Consider the following 6431-nt stretch of genomic DNA (forward strand, 5'->3'; position numbering starts at 1 on the left):
GTATGTGTATCGAAAAGTTCAGAACTAATACAAAAGATTTTGAATGAAGCTCACAATGGTAACATGTCTGTTCATCCTGGTAGTAATAAAATGTATAATGATCTGAAAAAGATGTACTGGTGGCCGAGGATGAAACGAGATATTTCTTAGTTCGTATCTAAGTGTTTGATATGTCATCAAGTAAAAGATGAACATCTGTTACCTTCTGGACTATTACAGCCAGTTATGATACTAGAATGGAAATGAAAAAGAATTACTATGGACTTTGTAATAGGATTACCCCTGTCTCCAAGGAAGAAAGATGCCATTTGGGTAATTGTTGATCGGTTGACAAAGTCTGCACACTTTATTCCAGTACATATGGATTATTCCTTGGATAGATTGGCTGAATTATATGTTTCTGAGATTGTCAAATTGCATGAAGTGCCTGCCTCAATTATTATAGATAGAGATCCTCAGCTTACATCTCAATTCTAGAGTAAATTGCAAGAAGCTCTGGGTACTCAGTTGCACTTTAGTACTGCATTTCATCCCCAGACAGATGGTCAATCTGAATGCGTAACACAGATCTTAGAAGATATGCTTCGGTGTTGTATACTTGAGTTTGAAGGTAACTAGGAAATGTATTTGTCTTTGGTTGAATTTTCTTATAATAATAGTTATCACTCTAGTATTAAAATGGAACCGTATGAAGTTTTATATGGTTGCAAATGTAGAACTCTATTGTATTAGACAGAACTTAGTGAGAAAAATTTACACGGAGTTAACTTGGTCTGAGAGACCGAGAAAAAAGTGAAGGTAATTTGAGACAGCTTGAAAGCAGCCTTTGATCATCAAAAGTCCTACGCTGATTTGAGATGAAAAGAAATAGAATTTCAAGTCAGTGACAAAGTATTCTTGAAAGTGTCACCTTGGAAGAAAGTTCTCTGGTTTGGACGCAAAGGAAAACTGAGTCCACGATTCATTTGACCATATGAGATTACTGAAAGAATTGGACCAGTTGCATATCAGTTAGTTTTACCACCAGAACTTGATCGGATTCATAATGTTTTTCATATGTCTATGCTACGGCGGTATTGATCCGACTCTCTCCGACAGAGGTAGAGATTCAGCCTGATATGACATATGGTGAAAAACTAATCAAAATCTTAGCCTGGAAAATAAAAGAGTTACGAAATAAAAAGGTAGCATTAGTAAAAGTTCTTTGGCAACGACATGGTATTGAAAAAGCTACCTGGGAGCTGGAGGATACTATGAGGAAGCAATACCCAAATCTTTTTACTGGTAAAATTTTCGAGGACGACAATTTCTTAAGGGGGAGAGTTGTAACAGCCTATTTTTCAGTGAAATTGGAACAATGGTTTCCGGATCATAAATCCGACCCAAAAATATAATTTATTTTATTTTATTATATGGTCCATAATATGGTAGATATGTCATGTGGAAATTTTGATATGAAAATTTTATCGATTAAGTGTTTAATTACGAGATGGACTAAATCGCGTAAAATGTGAAAGTTGAATTCTAGTAGCTATAAGAATTAAATAGTGATGGGATTCAAATATAGAGGTTCTTATATAGTAATTAGAACATTAAAGAAATGTATGTAGATTCTTGGTGACTTATCCATGGAAAAATTAGAAAAGGTCAAGGACTAAATTGAAATTTGAAATAATTAAATTAATTAAAAGATGATAAAAGAAAATATCATCTTATTATTGTCATTTTCAACTTAAAATTCTATAGAAACCCTAGGAGAGAGAGGGGAAACTTTCAAGGCTTAATTGGGTAAGTTCTCTTGTCCCGTTTTAGTAATTTTGGTATTTTTGAAACTGGGATAGCTTAATCTCTCTATTTGAGGGATTAATTTGAAAAGTTATCAAGGTATGAATGGTTCATGGATGTATATGGTAAAAATTATAAATTCATGGAAGAAAATGAAAGATTATTGATAGATAAACAGCTTTTACAAAGTGATTTTTGATGAAAACATGATTTAGGGACTAAAATGAAAAGTTGTAAAATTTGATGAAAAATTCTAAAATTTTATGGATACATGTGCTGGAAAATTTTTAATGGGGCTTTCGTTAGGCTTGGAATTGGGAGTAATTTGCACAAGTTTCATTTTCTAGGCCTAGGGACAAAATTGTAATTTTTGGAAAAGTTAGGGGCAAAATGGTAATTTTACCTTGGACGTAAATTGAGCCTATTTAAATATGAAATGTGTGAAATTTATGGTTAAATTAATTTATATAGATCCAGAAAACACTAATTCGAGGTTAGATCAAGGAAAATAAAATGTTTCGGATTAGTAGACTTTTTACGCGAACAAGTGTCAAGGTAAGTTCATGTAACTTAATTGAGCATGTAATTATGTTAATTGAATGTTGTGTTTGTATGTAATGTGATTTACATTGATGTGCTTTACTTGTATACTATGATGGAAAATTTGATAAATGCTTGAAATGGTGATAAATGGGTTAAGTCCTGATTGAATGTTGAATTCCCATGGTTATATGCGCTTTCTCGAAACTAATAAAGTCCTGCATATATTGCGGATGGGATTTAGCTCGAACGAGTAATCCCATTGACCTTGATATATAAAGGATTTAGTTCAGACGGGTAATCCCAATATAATACCTCTCGAGCATACGCTACGATTAGGGTTTAGCCTGGACTGGTAATCCTAATGGAGCTCCTCTGAGCTTATGTTATATAAAAGATTTAGCCAGGACTGGTAATCTTGTTATACGATATGTGGTTCAAGAGAGTGTTTCTTGGTTAAGTTCCCTAATGGGTACCCTTGAATATGAAATTGACAGATTATTGAATCGTGCACTTCGAGTGTACTACTTAAGCATCCATCGGAATTCAATGATTTAACGGACATAAAACTCTTAACATGGGATGAAAATCTTGAGATGAAATGATAATGACTTAAAGAATATTGCTTGATGAGCTCATCTATGTTACTTGATTGATATGGAGATTTTGGTGACTTACATGTTTGATTGAATGTATGTGTTTAGGAAATTTAGCCAAATGGATGGGAAACATGATATTGTGTGGTTCAATTTAATAAATAGGACTGGTAAGTTTAGTTTCCGCTATACGAACTTACTAAGCATGTAATGTTTACTCCATTTTATTTTTCCTATTTTTATAGTGCTTGGAAGCTCATGAAGGTTGGAGATCACTGGAGCATCGTCACATTATGAACTAGTCATTTTGGGTATACTTAGTAGAAATCATTTTGGTATAATGGCAAGTATAGGACAACTTGGCCAATAGTGGCTTGAAAATGATGTTTCGTAACCTAGCCATTGGAATGGCTAGTAATGGTTTATTTTAGTATGATTAAGTGGGTTATGATGATATATTCATATGTGATATGTTATGTATATGTGATCAAACGATGCTAATGCTTAAGTTATTCTAAGGTAAGTTTATAAACACATATGCATGTAGTGATATGCCTTGTTGAATGATGGAAATTGGCCAATTTGAATACTTGAATTGGTTGGTTTTGGATGTGTGTTTCAAGTGCAGGTCATGGGTGAAATTTTGGGTGAGAAATGAAGCTAGAAATGGCTTCATCTTGTCCACACAGGCGTGAATCTAGACCGTGTGTGACATACAGCCTGGTAATGTGGGCATATGGTTAGGGCGTGTGTCCCCTGCACCTAAATTTTGAGAAACAGAATGCTTAGAATTGAGCACACGGGCAGAGACACGGGAGTGTGTCTCAATCGAGTGTGCCACACAACCTAAAACATGGGCGTGTGTCTTAGCTGTGTAAAACCTGCACCTACTTTCAAATTGAATTAATTAACCACATGGCCTAGCACACGGGCGTGTGGCATGGCCGTGTGTGCAAGTCAGAGAGTTACACGGGGTTGAACACGGCCTCTAGCATGAGTGTGTCCGTTGGACCACATGGGCGTGTGAGCCCTACACCTTGGGAAAAAATTGTAATTTTGCAAAAAAAATTCTTAGAGGTCCCGATTAAGTCCCAACTCGATTCTAATGCTCGTATTGGGCCTCGAGGTCCCAGTCAAGGGATGTTATGAATGATCTAGGTAAATGAATAGTAACTTTCATGAGTTATCTATAAAATATTCTGAAAGTTTTGGTAATGCTCTGAAACCCTGTTCTGACGACGGATACGAGTTAGGGTGTTACAAGTTTTATCTATCAACACCTAATCCCCAACCTTAAATTGGTGTGTTCTATCCACATGCTCGTCAAAATGTTGTTTTATTTTTGCATTGTGTATTCTTGGTTTCTCCTTGACATGTGTTTGCCATTCATCTAGTTCATCAATCTGTTGCCTTCGTTCTTCATGAGCTGTTCTATTTTTGTCACATGAGCTAGAACGTGGCTCTATCTCACTTTTTTACAGAGTTTCCTGCGAAGAATTTTAAGGCACAAGGTTACTCATATTAATAGAATTCGTATAATCAACTCGATCACTGGATATCTTAGTAGAATCACGAACTTGGAGTTTAACCGTGTCATCACCGACACGAAGTATGAGTTCACCTGTACCAACGTCAATAATAGTTCTCGCAGTTGCTAAAAAGGCTCGTCCTAAAATTAAAGGTACATCACTATCCTTATCCATGTCTAAGACAACAAAATTGACTGGGAATATAAATTTGTCAATTTTGCAAGAACATCTTCAACAATACCCCTAAGAAATCTAATGGTTCTATTTTCCAATTGAATGCTCATCCTAGTTTGTTTAGGTTTCCCAAGACCTAGTTGCTTAAACATTTTGTAGGGCACAACATTAATACTCGCCCCTAAATCAGCTAAAGCATTATTAACATTTAAACTGCCAATTAAATAAGGAATAGTAAAACTCTCTAGATCTTTCAATTTATTGGGTAGTTTATTTTGCAAGATAGCTGAGCAAACTGCATTTAGCTCTACGTGCAACGAATCATCTAACTTCCATTTGTTTGCCAAAAGCTCCTTTAAAAATTTTACAGAATTGGGCATCTGTGAAAGAGCTTCAATAGACGGTAAGTTAGTATGCAACTTTTTCAAAAGTTTAAGAAATTTACAAAATTATTCGTTTGTGTGGTCTTTCTTTGTCTCATTTGGATATGGCACACGAGGTTTATACTCCCTACCTACTGGTTTTTGTTCACTGTGGCTCACCTAAACCTTAACTTTTCTTACCACACTTTCTTGCCTTGGTTCTGTTTCAGATTCAAGTAACCCTTCTTCATCTCGAACAATAATCGCATGAAACTACTCTCTTAGGTTAGTTTCGGTGTTGCTAGGCAAGCCACCTTGTTGTCTTTCTAAAATCAACTTAGCAAGCTGACATATTTGATTCTCGAGCCCTTGAATCAACACTTGTTGATTTTTAAGGGCTATTTCGGTGTCTTGGAAGTGGGTTTCTGACACCGAAATAAACTTTGTCAGCATCTCCTCAATGTTTGACTTCTTCTCTTGTTGGTAAGGTGGTTGAAAGCCTGGAGGGGGTTGTGGTCTTTGATTTCCTTGACCAACCCAAGAGAAATTGGGATAGTTCCTCCAACCTGCATTATAAGTGTTATTATAGGGATTATTCTGAGGTCTAGAATTATTAACCATATAGTTAATTTGTTCATTCTCTGTGCTAGGGTTGTTGGATAGACATTCTAGATTGTTCATCCCTCATCCATTTGTATTACATTTCATCACCGGATGTACCTGTGTAGAACCATATGAACCGTCAATCTTTTTATTCAAAAGTTCTACTTGATTCAATAACATGGTGACTGCATTTATGTTAAAAACACCGGCTGCTTTCATCGGCTTTGTTCTCATGACTTGCCACTAATAATTATTCAGTGACATCTCTTCTATAAACTCATAAGCTGCTTCAGGTGTTTTATTATTCAAAGTCTTCTAGCGGCTGTATCGATCAATTTCCTAGTCGAAGGGTTCAAACTGTTGTAGAAAGTTTGAACTTGTAACCATAGAGGTAACCGTAACCTATGGTGAGGGCACCTTCTCAATAAATCCTTATACCTCTCCCATGCATCATATTGTAATGCCCCTAAAAAATTTAGAAGTCTCTTTTTATGATGGTTTTGATAAAATGTGTGCTTAATATTCCTAGTCAAGTGTTATTTATGTGATAATAGGCTTGGTTAAGTTTAGAGTTTGAACTTTGGGGTGAAGGAAATTATAGTTTAATAATTAAAAAAACCTTGATGGCAACTAGTTTGGGTTTTAAATAAATGAAGGAGGAACTGGACACAAGGAGCCTTGTGTTGGAGTGGTAAGTAGCGTCACATGTGGGGTTTAGAGGTGGTGTCACATGCATGGAAAGGAGGTTTGGGGTTTGAATCCCTCATTGATCAAAAGAAGGATTTATTTTTGCTCAATAAATGGCCAGTGGTGGTGTTGGATGTGAACTCTAAAGGGAGTGA

The 6431-nt window shown here is 35.7% G+C and overlaps 1 pseudogene; it reads left to right on the forward strand.

The window, feature by feature from the left end:
- Positions 1-5988: 5988 nt before the first annotated feature.
- On the forward strand, positions 5989-6088 carry LOC128279684 (small nucleolar RNA R71; annotated as a pseudogene).
- Positions 6089-6431: the final 343 nt, after the last annotated feature.

The sequence above is a fragment of the Gossypium arboreum genome, chromosome 8, assembly GCF_025698485.1.
Source record: "Gossypium arboreum isolate Shixiya-1 chromosome 8, ASM2569848v2, whole genome shotgun sequence".
NCBI lineage: Eukaryota > Viridiplantae > Streptophyta > Magnoliopsida > Malvales > Malvaceae > Gossypium > Gossypium arboreum.